Here is a 19615-nt window from a genome sequence, read left to right on the forward strand (position 1 = left end):
GAGGTTGTCCATGGTTTGAAAAACGGCCGAAGTTGATTAAAAACTATACCGTGCTCACCTTGTGCGCTGTGGGTCGTTTTATTTTCTTCCTTGAAACAAGTTTTAAAACTTGGCATGAATGGATTGATGGAAGTAAGTCTGCAGATTCAATACATGCAGAAATGCATTCAGTTTACAGAACCACAACACTTCAGTAGGAAAAATTAGGGGTTGAAATGTTGCCCTTATGATGCTGCATAAATACTATAAGGGCTCCATTAATCAAAGTTTTCACATTCTGTTAAAATTCTGTCAAAAGCATTGAAAAGTTGCCAAATTTTGGTGCAACTTGGAATTGCATCAAAATGTTGCAATTTTTGAGGTTTTTATACCACTTTCTACTAGATCTGACGAAATGGGCGGAGCTGGGGCTTGTTGGGAGCAGGACGCCACAGCTATTCGAATTGATGAAGAGCTATGGCGTTCTGTACTCCAGAAATTTCACTGCAGTGCCTGAATGGGGTAAGGTCTCTTGTGTAAGGCACAGAGGTGCACACCACTTGTCAGACGCTCCAGATTCATTAAGGCGAGGATCTTGTCTCCAGCAAACCCCCCCCAAGAGCGCCGTGGTCATCGCTGGCCCTATGTTGGGTTTACATCAGCTTTTTCCGACAAGTCCCTTTTGCTCTTTGGCCTCTTTTTTTTTTTTTTTTTTTTTTTTCCTATCCTTTTTGAAGTGAACGCAAAAGCGCTTTTGACATTGTAGTCAGATTACTGGGTAAATAAAACTCACTTATTTTTTTCTTCTCTTCTATTGGAGTGTTGCAGTCCTTTTTATCTATTAGACCAACTACATTTAGCTGTCGGCATATGACTAGACTTTAATGCTGGTTGCACACAGTGTAATGGATATTTGTAGCTTTTTTTCTGCTTCTGACCCGAGAATGTAAAAAATGCTAGTGTGAACCCAGCCTTGGGCTACATTCACAATGGCGTTTGTCATTGTGTCTCTATTCCATATAGATACAGAAGTATTTAACTTTTGCAAGAAATGGCACTGTTCTCAAATGGACACAAATGACCCCAGTGACAGAATTTATGCTGGATGGTCTGAAACAATTGTGAGCCAAAATCCAAAGCACCATTCATTATGAAAATCCATATATATATATATATATATATATATATATTTTAAGGGGTTGTCCACTACTCTGACAACCGTTTCAATCTGTATTTTTACCCCCAGTAAAATGCTCGACTCCGATGCTGGTGCCATTCCAACATTGTTCACTATCTCTCCTGGGGCTCTCGTAACATTGATATGTCATGAAATCCCTGTGTATGATCAGCGCTGATTTCACGGTCACTGCCATTTGGATGAATCTCGTACATCCAGAGGAAGTGCAGCATCTCTCCTTTCCTCCGAATGCATACAGCTGAAGGTGGGGAGATTAAAGTGGCTGCTGATTGCCCGCAGGAAGCGCATGACTTAATGTTATGAGATTCCTGGGAGGGCAGGTGCTGGTCTATGTATATGCTTAATAAAGTGTTAATACTGTTTGGTTTTTTTTTACTCTCTACGATTTGGATGTGATGAGGTAAACTTATTGTTCTTTATCTTAAGAAGTCTTCACAGTTTTTTTGAGCTGTATGGTGCCAACATATTCCACAATGTTGAACAAAGATTGCCACCACTTGTTGGCATTCTATTTTCTCACTTGAAGGGGACATATTGACTGTATTTCAGAATGAATGTTCAAAAGTGAAGGATCAGTTGTGTATCATTGGAGATGCAATAGATTTTTAAAAAATTTTTTACCCTCTGTTTACACAAAAAGATTGTCTGCAGCCACCAATAAAGGAGGATCAGCGTCTGATGTGTAGTACTTAAAAATGCTTAGCTTATGGATTCAGACAAAGCTCTGTTTATATGGCTTGTAATGCCTGAGGCTTGAGAATTCATAATTCTTACCAAGGGGAGGGGAAGCTGGTTTGTGTTGTCAGCTATTCTCCCTGAAGTGCAATGGAATTACGTTTTATTAGAACTTCCTTACGCTTGTATTGACTTGTCTATGACCCTGCAACCAGCATAGTAAGGAGTAAGTGTAATACTGGGTGTAATAGGGGCTTAACTGCTTAAGATCACTTCCATCCCAAATGTAAAAATGTCTATACAGTGTATTAGGAACTGTGAAGCTGGACCAGGTTTAGTAAACGTTTTATGAAATTTGGCATAAAAAGCCCATTTATATTTTTAAAGAGAAAAAACACATCCTAACAGGAGGTACAGTGGAATTCCTTTTATAAATTGTCCTTATTCCTTTTATCTGAAATTTGCTAATCAAAATGTATAGAGAATTTAAAGAAGCTATCATTTTCTGTTTTTGACATAACAGATTATCAATAACTAGTCCTGGAAAACTAGCAATAAGTATTTCCAGTCTGTGATGTCATTAATATCAGATCGGTCTGAGTCTGAACCTGTGTAATTGTGATCTGATCTGGCGGGAGTCAGATGTAAAGAGCCCAAAGAGCACACCTCTGTACACTGGCTTACGGACACTCCCGGATACTGCAGCTCAGGTCCCATTCACTTGAATAGGGGTGGGTTTTTCAGTACCTGATGGCACCCACTGTAAAGGTACTGTCACACTAAGCGATATCGCTAGCAGTATCGCTATAACTTGTGACGTTATAGCGATATTGCTAGCGATATGGCTGTGTCTGATACCTACAACCCGCTCCCCCACTGGTTATCGCTGATCGCGCGAGAACGTCCTGGACTGTTTCTCGTCGTCAGCTCCCTGCGGCACTTCCTGTGGAGAGACGAGCGTGGACGCTGGCGGACGCAGGATCGCCTAGTGTGACAGGTAAGTAGCGAACCCCGTCCCCAGCGATGTCGCTGGTGAGATCTGCCTGTGTGGCAGCTCACTAGCGACCACTTAGCAATGTACCAGCAATTCTGACCGCGTCATATCGCTGGTCGGGATCGCTGGTACATCGCTAAGTGTGACAGTACCTTTAGGCTCTAGAAGACCTGGTTTACAGCCAGTTGTCACTGGGTCCGTATATCAGTAGATCTGGGCAGGTGTCACTCCCAGCACCCACACCCCATCTGATATTGTCCTATTCTTTGGCTAGGTCATCGATATCTTAGTCCTAGACGAACCTATGTGAAATACACTAATATATTTTGCCATAGTAAAGTTATTTGCTTAACAGTTAAAGGGGTGGTCCACTACTAGGAGTCAGATTAGCGGTTGGCCACTCACTTCCTGTTGATTACTTAGTGACGCCAGCGCTGATTGGGTGCAGGGCTCAGGTGATGGAGCAACCTCACATTAGCCCCAGGGAACTTGAGTGCTGGAAAAATGTCGGCATCGGAAGGGAGTATAACTGTTTTTAACGGGAAGACCTCCAGATTGAGAAGGGGTTTTCCTAGTAGTGTACAACACCTTTAACTTGATAAAGATGGTAACTTCACTCTCACACAAAATTGATAAATTGTCACATTTTACCCCATGGAATGACATTTTCAAAGCTACAGTCATGGCCAAAAGTTTTGAGAATTACACAAATATTAATTTTTACAAAGTCTACTGCTTCATTTTTTCTAATGGCAATTTGCATATACTCCAGAATGTTATAAAGAGTGATCAGCTTAACAACATTTACTTGCAAAGTCAATATTTGCCTAGAAAATTAACTTTATCCCCCAAAACACATTTCAACATCATTGCAGCCCTGCCTTAAAAGGACCAGCTAACATCGTTTCAGTGATTGCGCCATTAACACAGGTGTGGGTGTTGACAGGGCTGGAGATCAATCTGTCATGATGAAGTAAGAATGACACCACTGGACACTTTAAAAGGAGGCTGGTGCTTGACATCATTGTTTCTCTTCTGTTAACCATGGTTATCTCTAAAGAAACACGTACAGTCATCATTGCACTGCACAAAAATGGCCTAACAGGGAAGAGTATCGCAGCTAGAAAGATTGCACCTCAGTCAATAATCTATCGCATCAAGAACTTCAAGGAGAGAGGTTCCCTTGTTGCCAAAAAGGCTCCAGGGCGCCCAAGAAAGACCAGCAAGCGCCAGGACCGTCTCTTAAAAGTGTTTCAGCTGCAGGATCGGGCTACCAGTAGTGCAGAGCTTGCTCAGGAATGGCAGCAGGCAGGTGTGAGTGCATCTGCACGCACTGTGAGGCGGAGACTCTTGGAGCAAGGCCTGGTCTCAAGAAGGGCAGCAAAGAAGCCACTTCTCTCCAGGAAAAACATCATGGACAGACTGATATTCTGCAAGAGGTACAGGGAGTGGACTGCTGAGGACTGGGGTAAAGTTATTTTCTCTGATGAATTCCCTTTTCAATTGTTTGGGACATCTGGAAAACGGCTTACTCGGAGAAGACCAGGTGAGCGCTACCACCAGTCTTGTCTCATGCCAACTGTCAAGCATCCTGAAACCATTCATGTGTGGAGTTGCTTCTCAGCCAAGGGAATGGGCTCTCAGTCTTGCCTAAAAAGACAGCCATGAATAAAGAATGGTACCAGAATGTCCTCAAAGAGCAACTTCTCCCAACCGTCCAAGAGCAGTTTGGCGATCAACAATGCCTTTTTCAACATGATGGAGCACCTTGCCATAAAGCAAAGGTGATAACTAAATGGCTCAGGGAACAAAACATAGAGATTTTGGGACCATGGCCTGGAAACTCCCCAGATCTTAATCCCATTGAGAACTTGTGGTCAATCATCAAGAGACGGGTGGACAAACAAAAACCTTCAAATTCAGACAAAATAAAAGCATTGATTTTGCAAGAATGGACTGCTATCAGTCAGGATTTGATCCAGAAGTTGATTGAGAGCATGCCAGGGAGAATTGCTGAGGTCCTGAAGAAGAAGGGTCAACACTGCAAATATTGACTTGCTGCATTAACTCATTCTAACTGTCAATATAACCTTTTGCTACTCATAATATGATTGCAATTATATTTCTGTATGTGATAAAAACATCTGACAAACACACATAAAAACCAGAGGCCGGCAGATCATGTGAAAATATAATATTTGTGTCATTCTCAAAACTTTTGTCCATGACTGTACTGCAAATGTTAAAGGGAATTTGTAAACAGGTTTTTGCTATGTAATCTGACAGCTCAGAGCCTGATTCCAGTAACGTCACTGTTGTGGTTTCCATAAAGTCAATGTCTTATCAGCAGGAGATTCATTTCAGGACTGGTCAGCTGTTTTGTATCTCCGCTCCACCAATAATTGGCAGTTTTATGTTAAGTTACAGTGGACACAGCCCGCTGTTAATCAGTGAGGTTATACAGAGCTGTATCAACACGACAGCATTAGACCAGCAAGTGACAAATCGCTGGAATCAGGGTCTCTGTACCTACATCATGCTGCTCTTGTATTATGCAACAAAAAGCTGCTCACACATTGCCTTTAAACTTTTAGGCCCTATTAACACTGTTTCTGCTGTGCATTTGGGAGTTTCCACCTGAATTCCCTTAAACTGTATTATGAACCCCCTGATGGGGCCACAGACTGCAATAATATAAAGTTCAAAAACTCTGCTTATTCGTTTTTGTTTGTTTTTTTTCCCAAAAAGCATCAATGTTTAAACAGAGCCTTTTAAAGGGGTTGTGTCCTTTCAATAAGTGTCTCTGGCTGCAGTTTATCATCACAAAATTGCACTGGCATTAGCCAATCCGTGCGCTCAGCTTCTCTGTAGGGGGCAGTGTTGAATATTGAGGTTTGCTCATGGCACCGGACAATGAATACAGTTAGTCTAACAATTAGTTATTACCTTTTGAGGCGCAGTCAGACAACTGTATAGATTAGACAGCAATGCAAGGACTGGTCGGTGAGTCTCGCGACCAGAGTGACGGCTGTGACATTTTTCCAGCAAGAGAGCAAAAACTCATGTGAACATACTTAATGTACACATGCAGCTTCATGACTTTGATGTGTTGTCAGAAGAAAACTGCATCAAATAGTCATTTTTTTTTTTACTGCATTTTGCTTGTGTTTTTGTAGTGTTTTGTGGATGAATCTGTTTTCTTTCTCATTCATTAAAATTGGTGAAAAACCGTGAAAGAATTGCCATGCCACAGACTTGAAACTGCTTCAATGCTGCAAGGAAAAAAGCAGTGTGCGCATGAGGTTTAAGAAATATCACTTTGCTGTAATAGTAAACTGCTGCATTTTGTGATAGAAAACCATGGCAAAAATGCAACCGGTGAACATAGTGTAAGGCTGCACCTCAATTAGGATGTCCACTTCTCAAAAATATAAATGGATCTTTAAAATAAAGTGAGAAGCTTGTCGAACCTCTCCCTTTAGCTCGGGCCCACGAATATATTGGCTGAAAATGATGCAGAACAGCAGATCTTTCTCACTCTATGGTGGTGGTGTGAGCGTACCGTTTGCTAAACTCCATTGATCAAGCTAAAAATCTGATTTAAGGCTTCATACAATAGTGTCCTGTTTTTTAAATTCTGTAAGAAATGGATCTGCTTAAAAGTATACTGTTGTAAACTGTGCATCATTGTATCCTTTCTTTTTTCGATCTGCTGTACACTCTTAGAATCCAAGTAAAACTTATTCTTGTAAACTGTCAATCATTATAAAACGATATTGCTCAAGAAGTCTTTGATGAAACAGCCAAAGATATTATTAATACCACTTGTCGGTGCCATCTGTTGGGCACACAGAATGTGAGCTTTGCAGTGGGTAGCATGGCCGGTTTTATATAGAAGGCCATGTGCTGTGTAGTACATAGCCTTTACTGGCAGGTCGTTTGATTCCACTTGTGTTGCTGTGCCAAGGCGGTTTTGTCAGAATGGTACAGAGCCCTCCAGCTTTTATTTAACTTCTTACACTTTCTATGACCGAAAACCTAAAATGAATTGAAACACGTAAGCGATAAAAAGCTTGAAGCTGAAGTACAAACTCTGAAAGTAAGGTTTCCCAATCCTTCAGTCATTTGGACTGAAAATGTAGTTTTACAGATCGATCAGCTGATCTCGGCCTGCCAATGTCTTTAGAGTCTGCTCCTGGAGACCCTGGCCCCCTCATTTTATATGTACTCCTGACAAATCTCTCCCTTTCAATTCTACTTCCGCTGAAACCCAAGTATTACTATTCTCAAGGCTTTGTGCCTGTTTTTTTTTTTTTTTTTTAGTTTTTTTTTTTTTTTTTCCTCTTATTTGCCTAGTTATCTGGACAAACTGACTACTCAATCTCTTCTGCATTTGTGCTTTTTTTTTTTTTTTTTTTAACGCTCTATTTACCTTACCCATAACACTGCTTTGGTGGTCCTGTGATAAAATGACATTAACAGGAGAGCAATTTCTATAGTGAAGCACTAGGAATCCATTAATCTGTCTGTCATGAAAAGCTGCTTCAAGTACACAAATCTGAGTTGATAACTATAAATTTTCTGTATCATTCTGCTGGGTGATAGAAGGGGGGTTATAAGGATTGGAAGCAGCTTGGTGGTTAATAGGACAGCAGCATGAACAAGAAAGGTGTGCTTTATAATTTTTCATGTCAATTAGCTTCATTAATAAATTTATACAAAAAATCTTAACTGTTTGTTTTTTTTTATACACTTATAGGTTGAGTTATTTTTTTATTTTTTTTTTTTTTAAAACTTATTTCCCCCCCTGGCAGTCAGTAGCTGGTGCTCAGAAACTCGTCCCGGTCTGTTTACAAGTACCTTGCACGTGACCGCCGCAGCCAAATGGTGGCCTTAAATTTTACATCCTGTACTTCGGACACTGTGGCTCTCATCAAGCTGCTATAACAATAGTTTGGCACATGACCTCTATATTCACCTTCTGTAAACGAAGTCCAGAAGATCTACTGAGGCTTGAGCTGATTATTTTGCTCAAAGCGATATTTGAAGTCCAATACTTAACGTCTAGATACAATTTGGTTGGGCTCCTTATTTAATACCTTAATGCATTGAGGGTTGGGCTGCCGAAAACACACAAGCAGCCAATTGGCACATAATAGTCAGACTGCGATCTGGCTCTTAAATGTGCGAAGAATTTTTATTTTTTTTTTTAAATTTAAAATGCATTTACGCTGCAAAATCATGGAGGAGCATTCTTGCATACAGCTGGCAGTCTGTGTATGGGAGCCCTGGACATATGATTGAGGGAGATAACGATTCAACATTTTCGATGTGGAACTGCTGATCCTTTTTTGTTGGAGAGGTAAGCCGCCATCAGAGATGGCTCTAATAGAGCACACAGGAGCCGCTCCTGTGCATAACAGGAATGATTGAGAGCTGCTCGCCCAGCTTGTATGGGTGGGAGTTTTAAAGAGCCCAAGTTGCTTTCATTTGACCTCACTCACATGATTCAGGTGGGTTTACAGCACCCGACTTGCAAAATTAAACTACCGCCAAGCAGCTACCGCACTTGTTTGCTAACTGCTGATGGTTTAATAGCCTGTTTAGCTGGGTGCACCGCATTTCCTATGCACACAGCATGATCAGTAATGGATTCTTCAGCTCAAATAGGATGGCAATGTTCTCGGCAGCAAAAGTCCTGTACACTTGCTGCCCTGAGCGATTACCTTTTAAACAAACCAAAAGATCATTTAGGTTATCTCACCCTACAAGCGAATATTTTGCTTGTACATTAGGTGATTGGTAAACGATCTTTACTAGGAGATACTACTAGATGTTCCCTGAAGGATATAAATGGCCATGTTGTTTTTCCAATATAAAATGAGAACCTTTAAAGGTAATCTGTCAGCAAATAATCACTGTTAACCCCTTAATGAGTGCCAATACGTCTTTTAACTGACCTGAGATATAAGAAAATAGCTTCCCCATACAGGTGACAATCCAGCAGCTGTCAACTCTACACTACAGCTGACTACTTGCTGCATCAGCCACGGTCCATGTTGGCACCATCCATATGTTTAACCCCTTAGATGCTGCTGTCAATAGTGACTACATCATATAAATGGTTAACAGTGTGGGGGCTTCCTCTTTAATTCCATTGGCATCCTGACATCATGATTGTGTGGTCTTGATGTCTGCCATGGCAATTCACGGCCAAATAGCGACCTTAAAGTCTGCCAGCTACAGCGGCTTGCTCAGAAGTCAGCGACATTTAAGTGGTAAAAATACATTTTTTTTTTTTTCCCATCATACATGACGGCACCACGAGAGAGGGGTTCCGCCCTTCAGGGACAGGAAACCTTCAAGATAAAAGGGACGGGTCCTCTCTCCGCATCAGTTGGTTTCCTGTCCTTGATGGGGAACCCTCAAGATGAAGACTCTTGAAGAAAGAAGAGGATGCCTGGATCGGCTGGTTATTGGCAGGCAGGGGTCTGCTATATCGCTACATCCGTCACCAGGTACCGGTAGTCGCCTCGGGGGCCATGTATTCTCATGCCCCCACCTGAGCTAACGCATGGCCACAACCTGAGGCAATGCCCGGGTGAAGATTGGAGCCTCGGAGGACACATTTGGTGCACCCTCCCTGACGCCGACAAAACCCCACGCTATTCTAAGGTCCTTGGCGGCCACATGTTACTGTGCCCTCCCTGTTGACGTATGGTGGCCTTGCAGCCTGTGTGGCACATCGGTGCCTGGGCCGAAGTAAAGCTCCTCGGAGGCCATGTTTACTACCCTCCCTGTTGAGCCCAAGACATCGGGCCACCATGAAAAAAAAAAAGCCAAAGAAGGAGTGTACCTGCAGGACTCTGGTGGCCAGCGGCGTGATTGCTCCCTACTGGTGAGGTCCACAGGTGTGGAGGGAGCAGCGGCATCGGGTGTCATGGCGCCGAGAAAGGGCAGCGTGATCGCTCCCTCCAGAGCAGCAGTGCCGGGTGTCATGGATACGAGCCGGGCGCACACACCGGAAAGCCAGTTAGCAGAGGACGCACACCAGGGACCGGCCAGGACAGGCTCCCAGAGCATAGGAAGGAAGCGCGCACCTGGAGGTAGTCCGGTATGCTCTGGAATTGAACGTGGGCTTGAATAAGAGATTGTGCCAGGACTGTATTGATAAGACAGTAGCGGAAGAGACACCCTCTTTTGCTGGAAACCTGAGATCCCTGATTCAGTCAGAGGTCTGTCAGTGAGGCCTTTAAAGACTATGGATAGCAAAGCAAGGGATAGGTCCAGCCCCTCATTGGCTTCTCAGGAGGACTCCACAGGATCAGAGGAGAACTCAGATAGATAAATCTCGATACTCAAAGTAGTTCTGATGAGGAAGATACATTCCCAGTGGAAGCTACAGATAAGCTTATAAAAGCTGTCAGGTCTACCATGGGTCTGGTAGATGAGAGCAGAAAAGACGGCCCAGGAACTCATGTTCGGCGGCTTGCAAAAGAAGAAACGTAGAGTTTTCCTTATTAACGAACAACTGCAAGGACTCCTAAAAAGGGAATAGGAAAAACCAGAGAAGTCCCAGATAGTCAATTCCCTGAAAAGGAGATACCCCTTTGATGAAGAGGCATCCTCATCCTGGGATAGGGCTCCAAAGATTGATGTAGCGATCTCAAGTCGCCAGAAAGTCTACCCTGCCTTTTGAAGATTTAGGGTCCCTGAAAACCTCTGGACACAGAAAGACAGGTGTCTTAAAACAGCCTGGGAAGCATCAGCTGGGGCTCTAAGGCCAGCCATCGCAGCCACTTGTCTGGCTCAATCCCTAAAAATATGGATTGATAACTTGGAGGATCAGCTAGAGTCCCCAGGGAGACTATCCTAAAAGCAATACCGGCCATAAGAGCAGCAGCAGTATTCCTAGCTGAGGCTTCAGCGGATTCAGCAAGGCTAGCAGCAAAATCGGCAGCTTTGGGGACACCGTACGGTATGGCTCAAATGCTGGCCGGGGGACACACAGGCAAAGATGAAACTGTGCTCTGTCGCGTGAACGAAATTTCTTGTTTGGACCGGCATTGGATGACATGTTGGAAAAAGCCGGTGACAAGAAAAATTTCCCAAATCAGCCATTTCAGGCCTTTCTGCGCTCCTTTCAGAAGGGCCGGAAGGTCAGAAGACAGCAGTACAAGGATCGAGACAGAAATAACTGACAAGCAATCCAGAGGAGGGAGAGGCTTCTACTTCGACAAGCCCTCCAAAGACACCAAAAAAACCCTCCCAGTGATGGGTCTTCTCAGGTGGGAGGCTCTCACTTCCTCCCAGCCTGGGAGGGGATCTCATCCAGCACCTGGATCCAGAAAATTGTGGCATCAGGTCTGATGTTAAGGTTCCACCACTGGCCGCCACGAAGATACATGCAGACTCCAGTAAAGCCCTCTCAAGAAAGAGTCTGCAAGGGGAAGTAATCTTGCTCTAGACAAACATGTCCTAAAAGAGGTTCCGGTAGAGGAAAGAAAGGAAGGTTCTTACCCCCCCCCCCCCCCCCCAAAAAAAAAAAAAAATATAAACCTCAAGGGCCTCAACAGGTATCTGATAATCCCATCTTTCAAGATGGAGATAAGGTCAGCAGTAAAACTCATCTTTCCGCAGTACCACGTCCCAATCTGGCATCAAGATCGCAAATATCTCAGGGTGGCAGTCCAGATGGGGTCACTGTGGCGTCACTTTCAGTACAGGGCTCTGCCCTTTGGGATAGCGATAGCTCCTCGAGTTTTCACAAAATTGATTGCAGAAGTCAGCGCATCTCAGAGAGATTCTCTGGTGATACCATATCTGGACGACTTCTTGATAGTGGGAAGAAATCTCCCTACCTGACAAGTCAGAATAGTGATGGAAACAGTACAGACTCTAGGATGGCAGCTGAACCTCCAAAAAATCCAAACTGGAACCAGCAATGATCCAGATTTTCTTGGGGTTAACAGTGGAATCGGTGGTGCCGGAGTGTCTCCTCCAGGAGGAGAAAGAGGAAAAAAATTCAAGCAATTGTAACAATAATGAAAAAGCCGGAAATGACTGAGAAGGGCCATGTCGGTGTTGGGGTCTCTAACCTCCTGCATACCAGCGGAGAAATGGACCCAGTTCCAAACAAGAGAACTGCATTGGTGTGTGCTGCAGAACGACCTGAAACTTCAGGGACAGAGTGGAAGCTCACCCTCCCGGGCTCTGTACTCCAGTCACTCAGGTGGTGGTTACAGATAGTCATCTCTGAGAGTAGTACCCTGGAAATACAGCGCCTCCAAGGTAGTCACAATGGACGCCAGTCCTTGGGGATGGGGAGCTCACCTAGACACGTTATGGCTCCAGGATCCTTAGGCCCAGGAGGAAAGAAATCTATCCTCAAACAATTGGAAACTTCTGGTAATCGAAAAGCTGCTAAAGGGGTTGTTACCGCACTTAAAAGGACACCATGTGAGAATCCTATCGGACAACCGAACAGCGGTCCCATATGTACAGTCATGGCCAAAAGTTTAGAGAATGAGACAAATATTAATTTTTACAAAGTCTACTGCTTCATTTTTTTATAATGGCAATTTGCATTTACTCCAGAATGTTATAAAGAGTGATCAGCTTAACAGCAATTACTTGCAAAGTCAATATTTGCCTAGAAAATTAACTTTATCCCCCAAAACACATTTCAACATCATTGCAGCCCTGCCTTAAAAGGACCAGCTAACATCGTTTCAGTGATTGCTCCATTAACACAGGTGTGGGTGTTGGAGGACAGGGCTGGAGATCAATCTGTCATGATTAAGTAAGAATGACACCACTGGACACTTTAAAAGGAGGCTGGTGCTTGACATCATTGTTTCTCTTCTGTTAACCATGGTTATCTCTAAAGAAACACGTACAGTCATCATTGCACTGCACAAAAATGGCCTAACAGGGAAGAGTATCGCAGCTAGAAAGATTGCACCTCAGTCAATAATCTATCGCATCATCAAGAACTTCAAGGAGAGAGGTTCCCTTGTTGCCAAAAAGGCTCCAGGGCGCCCAAGAAAGACCAGAAAGCGCCAGGACCGTCTCTTAAGTGTTTCAGCTGCGGGATCGGGCTACCAGCAGTGCAGAGCTTGCTCAGGAATGGCAGCAGGCAGGTGTGAGTGCATCTGCACGCACTGTGAGGCGGAGACTCTTGGAGCAAGGCCTGGTCTCAAGGAGGGCAGCAAAGAAGCCTCTTCTCTCCAGGAAAAACATCATGGACAGACTGATATTCTGCAAGAGGTACAGGGAGTGGACTGCTGAGGAATGGGGTAAAGTCATTTTCTCTGATGAATCCCCTTTTCGATTGTTTGGGACATCTGGAAAACGGCTTATTCGGAGAAGACCAGGTGAGCGCTACCACCAGTCTTGTCTCATGCCAACTGTCAAGCATCCTGAAACCATTCATGTGTGGGGTTGCTTCTCAGCCAAGGGAATGAGCTCTCTCTGTCTTGCCTAAAAACACAGCCATGAATAAAGAATGGTACCAGAATGTCCTCCAAGAGCAACTTCTCCCAACCGTCCAAGAGCAGTTTGGCGATCAACAATGCCTTTTTCAACATGATGGAGCACCTTGCCATAAAGCAAAGGTGATAACTAAATGGCTCAGGGAACAAAACATAGAGATTTTGGGACCATGGCCTGGAAACTCCCCAGATCTTAATCCCATTGAGAACTTGTGGTCAATCATCAAGAGACGGGTGGACAAACAAAAACCTTCAAATTCAGACAAAATAAAAGCATTGATTTTGCAAGAATGGACTGCTATCAGTCAGGATTTGATCCAGAAGTTGATTGAGAGCATGCCAGGGAGAATTGCTGAGGTCCTGAAGAAGGGTCAACACTGCAAATATTGACTTGCTGCATTAACTCATTCTAACTGTCAATATAACCTTTTGTTACTCATAATATGATTGCAATTATATTTCTGTATGTGATAAAAACATCTGACAAACACACATAAAAACCAGAGGGCAGCAGATCATGTGAAAATATAATACTTGTGTCATTCTCTAAACTTTTGGCCATGACTGTAAACCTCTAGGGGGGCATCCGTTCTCAGTCCTTGATGCAGATAACCGAGGATCATGACTCTGGCAGAACACAATTTCCTCTCATTGTCGGCCCTTCATATCCGAGGTGTAGACAACCTGAAGGCAGATTTTCTGAGCAGGAACCACTTGAGGCAAGGAGAATGGTCCCTAAGAGTCCATTTTTCAACGGATAATGCACATGTGGGGAAAACCCAGTATAGATCTTTGCCTCAAAAGCCAACAGGAAGGTTCAGAAATTCTGTTCTAGTCCAGCAGATAGGCCGTTGGCAATAGACGCCTTCAGGATAGAGTGTATATCAGGTCTCCTGTACGCCTTCCCTCCAATATGCCTCATACCAGCGGTTCTGAGGAAGATCGGGAAGGACAGTCAGAGTGATTGTGATGGCCCCCTTTTGGTCGAAAAGACCATGGTTCTACTGGCTGAGAGTGAGGTCAGTGACGGATCCGTGGGTGCTCCCGGAGGACCAGGACCTTCTTACACAGGGTCCCTTCAATCCCCTCAAAAGTTTGGACTGCATTTGACAGCCTGGAATTTGAAAGGTCACTACTAGACAAAAAGGGTTTCTCAGCGGGGGTTAATATCCACCTTACTCAGTAGCAGAAAACCATTAACTACCAGAACTTATGGGAGGATATTGAAAAATTCTTATCTGTCTCGGGACTTCCCCTTCCTGTATTGGGCCTGATAGTGGCAATACTGGAATTTCAGCAGAAAGGTTTAGAGTTGGGGGGTAACTGTCAGTACCCTCAAAGTACACGTTTCATCCCTGGCAGCTTTATTCAGCTGTGACCTGGCAAACAATAGGTGGGTGACCAGGTTTATCCGAGCCTGTAGTAGAGCTGACTCTGCCCCATCTCCTACTCCTCCTTAGGATCTAAATTTAGTCTCATCTGTAACAGTCTGTTAGAACCACTAAACACAACATCAGACAAAATTTTAACATTAAAAACATCCTTAATATTGGTGCTCACATTGGCCCGTAGGATTGGGGATTGCACGCATTGTCAGCAGACCCTCCCTACACTCAGGTCATGGACGATAGAGTTGTGTTAAAGTTAGATCCAGCATATCTCCCCAAGGTGGTGTGAAAATTCCATAGGGCTCAGGAGATAATTTTACCATCCTTTTGTCCTAACCTTAGTAACCAGAAGGAGGAGAAGCTTCATTGCCTAGATGTTATGTGTATCCTGCAGTATGCACCAGCGATTTGACGCGGTCAGGATCGCTGGTGCATCGCTAAGTGGTCGCTAGTGAGCTGCCACACAGGCAGATCTCACCAGCGAGACAGCAGCGGTCGGGGGTTGCTACTTACCGGTCAGACGAGGCGATCCTGACGTCCTCCCGCCCGCGTCCACGCGTCCCTCATCGGCGCCACAGGTAGCCCAGCAGGAAGCTGACGACGAGAAACAGTCCAGGACGTTCTCGCGCGATCAGCGATAACCAGCGGGGGAGCGGTCGGAGGTAAGTATCGGATATAGCGATATCGCTAGCGATATCGCTATAACGTCACAAAAACCTGTGACGTTATAGCGATATTGCTAGCGATATCGCTTTGTGTGACAGGCCCTTTATTTGTCTCATTCCAAGGGCGGGCCTTAAAGCCTCTAAACAGACTAAAGCTAGATGGGTGAGAGGCCATTATGCTAGCGTATAGTAGTGCAGGCAGGGCTGTTCCAGAGGGTCTAAAAGCCCACTCCACGAGGGCCATGGTCATGTCCTGGGCGGAGAGAGCAGACTCTTCCATCGACCAAATCTGTAAGGCGGCCACTTGGTCCTCTCCGTCTACCTTTTATAGGTTAGACCTATCGCTGTCTCTAATCTTGCATTCGGGAGAAGAGTGTTACAAGCAGTGATCCCTCCCTAAGAGAATACAAATCTCTGTAACTCTCTCATGGTGCCATCATGTATGATGGAAAAACACTGGTATTACATACCTGGTAATGTGTTTCTTCATGAGACATGACAGCACCCTTATATTCCCTCCCTATTGATCACATCATTAGTGGGTGCATTATTAGCATTATACACTCCTTGGGTGTTTGTAATTAGTAGTATAAAGGATGTATTATTTATATGTACACTAATCTGCAGAGTTCCTCTCGTGCTCTGTAAAACTGGTGCGGAGATTACAGTGCCGGCAAAAAAAATCTTTACACTTGCGCAGCAAAAAAAAAACTTTACATATAAAATCCACATCATAATTTCACTTTTTAAAAGTGTACACAATGGGGGAGATAATAAAAAACTGTCTAATATTAAAGCTGGCTTTGTTGCAAATATCAACCAATCAACGCTCAGTTTTCACTTCTCTGGTAAAGCGAAAGCTGCACTCTGGTTATGTGCAGCTCAGCCAGTTTTGCTATTAGGCAGTCTTTTTTTATCTCCCTCAGTTTTTTATTATCTCCCACAATGGGTCGAAAGAAGCTTAAAATGGAAGAGAAATCCTGTGCCTTGACTCTGCTCGAGAAGGGGGATTCGGTGATTGCTGTAGCTAGAGATCTGGGAGTGTCAAGAGAAGCAATTTATCAACTGAAGCGGTCGGCGGCATCATTGCCTCCTGGGATGGTACCGCAGAGCAAGTCAGGCTCTGGCGCACCTAAAGCCCCCGTTACACACTGCGATATCGCTATCAATATCACTGTAAAGTCACCAATTTTGTGACGTTACAGCGATATTACTAGCGATATCGCCATGTCTGATACCTCCGACCGGCTCCCCCGCTGGTAATCGCTGATCACGCGAGAAGCTGCTGGATCATTTCTCATTGTCCACTTCCTGCGGCGCTTCCTGCTGTGACGATGAGCGACGCGTGGATGCGGGCGGGAGGACGCAGGATCGCCGCGTCTGACAGGTAAGTAGCGATCCCCGTCCCCTGCGATGTCGCTGGTGAGATCTGCCTGAGTGGCAGCTCACTAGCGACCACCCAGCGATTCACCAGCGATCCTGACCGCGTCATATCGCTAGTCGGGATCGCTGGTGAGTCGCTAGGTGTAACGGTACCCTAAGAAGACTTCACCAAGGACTGATAAGCTTCTGAAGCGTGAAGTGATGTCACATCCTTCTATAACTGCTGTTGAACTGAAAAACAAGTACCCTATGCTCCTCCAGAACATCGCAACTAGGACAATTCGTCACCGCCTGCAGAAGGACCTGGGTCTACCAAGTTGCCGTGCCGCAAAGAAGCCCCTGCTCACAGCAGCAATGAAGAAGAAAAGGCTTGCCTTGTGTAAGAAATATCAAGACTGGACATCTGAAGAGTTGAAGAAAGTGATGTTTAGTGATGAGAGCTCTTTCAGGCTAGTCAGGGGAGGCTCAAAAGTTGTGCGATGTCCGAGTACCGTGTCACGGTATAACCCAAAATACACAGTTAAGACTGTTAAACACCCTGACAGTGTGATGGTGTGGGGTGCATTCAGTGGAAGCATGGGCAGGGCAGGTTTGTACTTCCTTCCCAAGAATGTAATTATGAAAGCAAGCAATTGTATTACTGTTTTGGACGAACACATGCTTACTTTTTGGGTCATACATAAGTGATTACTTTATGCATGATAGAGCCCCTGTCCACAAAGCCAAGGCCGTGAGAAAGTTTCTCAGTGACCATTACATTAACATTTTAGAGTGGCCAGGTAATTCCCCTGACCTTAACCCCATAGACAATGCCTAGAATTTAATGAAAAACAAGGTTCAAGAGACACGACCCAGCAACATCAACAATCTAAAGGAGGTGCTGAAGACACTGTGGGTAAACATGGTCTCCACATACTTAGCCAGCCTTGCTGAATCCATGCCTAAATGACTGCAGATGGTGATAAAATGTAAGGGTGACATGACAAAATACTAAATTGTAATAAAATATCCACAATAAAACACTTGAATCCACTTGAATATTAAGATTTTGTGGTTTCATTGAACTTGTAAAGATTTTTTTTGGCGGCACTGTATCTTGAAGGTTTCCAGTCCTTGAAGGGCTGATCCCCTCTCTCGTGGTGCCGTCATGTCTCATGAAAAAACACCATTACCAGGTATGTAATACCTGTGTTTCATTCCTATCACTCCACTTTGCATTCATTCCTTAACAACACCTGAAGGTTTAATAAACTATCTGACAGCAGTTTTCAATATGTGGAGCGATGCGGTTTTTAAAATGGTATCACTTTTGGAGGTTTTCCAATATCTAGGACCCCAAGTCACTTCAAACCTGGCTAGGTCCTTCAAAAAATAAGTTTTGTAAATTTCCTTGAAAAAATTACTGCTACATTTTTAAACCTCCTAAAAGGCTAGCAAAATAAAATTTACAATTAGTGGTGCTGATGTAAAACCGACATGAGGGAATATTATTTAAATGTTTGTGTGCTGTTAATGTCTGGATTAAAGGGATGATCATTCAAAGATTGAAAATTGCTATTTTTTTTTTTTTTACATTTGTCAAATTTCTGTTTTTTTTTTTTTTTTAATAAATAAACACAAAACATGCAAATTTACCATTAACATAAAGTACAAAATGTCACGAAAAATCAATCTCAAAATCATTGTGATCTGTTGAATCATTTCAGAGTTACCACATAAAGGGACACTGGTCAGATTTAAAAATTTGGCCTTGTCACTAAGGGGTTAAATCAAATCCTTTCGAGCACCCTTGCATGACTGGACACTTAAGCCATGTTCACATGTTGAGTATTTGAGTGTTTTGTTTTTTTTTTTTGTTTTTTTTTTTTACCTCAGTATTTGTAAGTCAAAACCAGGAGTGAAAGTCAGAGGAAAAGTATAATAGAAACACGTCACCACTCCTGTATTTATCACCCACTCCTGGTTTTAGCTTACAAATACTGAGGTGAAAAACCTCAATACTGAATGTGTGCACATGGCGTTAAATGCACCTTCCTATCTACTTGGTTTCCATCCCTAACTGCCCTTCTCTGATTATATACAGATTAGATATTAGAAAACACCTTTTGACAGGGTGAGCAATGAGTGGAACAGGTTGCCACTAGAGGTGGCGAGTTCTCCTTCATTGGAAGTCTTCAAACAGAGGCTGGACAGACATCTGTCTTGAGATGGTTTTCACTAGCTAAATGTGAAACACTGCTGTATCCCACCTTGTCATTTAGTGCTGTGGTGATATGAAGCTGTCTGCAGACCTAAGGCACATTAAACATATTTTTTTTTTCTGTTGATAAATGTAAAACAGCCCGCCATAACCCACGTTGTCATGTTGTGGCGATGATATGAACCTGATTGCATACCTAAAGCTCATTAAAAAAATTGTATTTTTTGTTCTGTTGCTGAATGTGATGCAGCCCGCCATATCCGACATTGTCATTTTGTGGACTTGATATGAAGCGGTCTTCAGACCTCAAGCACATTGAAAAATTTATTTTTTCTGTTGATAAATTTGATACAGTCCGCTTTAGACAACCTTTTCATTTAGTGCCGTTTAAATTGTTCTGTGTACAGAGCTGTTGCATATTAAAATTAATTTATTTAATTTTTTTATAAACATGATACAGCAGTCGAGATCTGAGTTTGAAATTGTTTTGAGCTTATCGTCTAGATTATGTGTAACTTTGGCATTTTTTATACCGGGCTTTTTTTATACCGAACGTGAATCACGCATCTCTTACACCTTTCTTCTGACGAGCATCAAACACTCTCTGGTAATTGGTGTTGGGTAAATAAGTACCGTATTT

At 43.5% G+C, this 19615-nt stretch overlaps 1 protein-coding gene across 2 annotated transcripts in view; it reads left to right on the top strand.

The window, feature by feature from the left end:
- The window catches only part of DIS3L2 (DIS3 like 3'-5' exoribonuclease 2), a 663234-nt gene that overhangs the window by 133530 nt on the left and 510089 nt on the right, over window positions 1-19615 (top strand). The gene's annotated exons all lie outside the window — the stretch shown is intronic.

Source organism: Dendrobates tinctorius, unplaced genomic scaffold (assembly GCF_039654945.1).
Source record: "Dendrobates tinctorius isolate UK_male_01 unplaced genomic scaffold, ASM3965494v1 ptg000107l, whole genome shotgun sequence".
Taxonomy (NCBI): domain Eukaryota; kingdom Metazoa; phylum Chordata; class Amphibia; order Anura; family Dendrobatidae; genus Dendrobates; species Dendrobates tinctorius.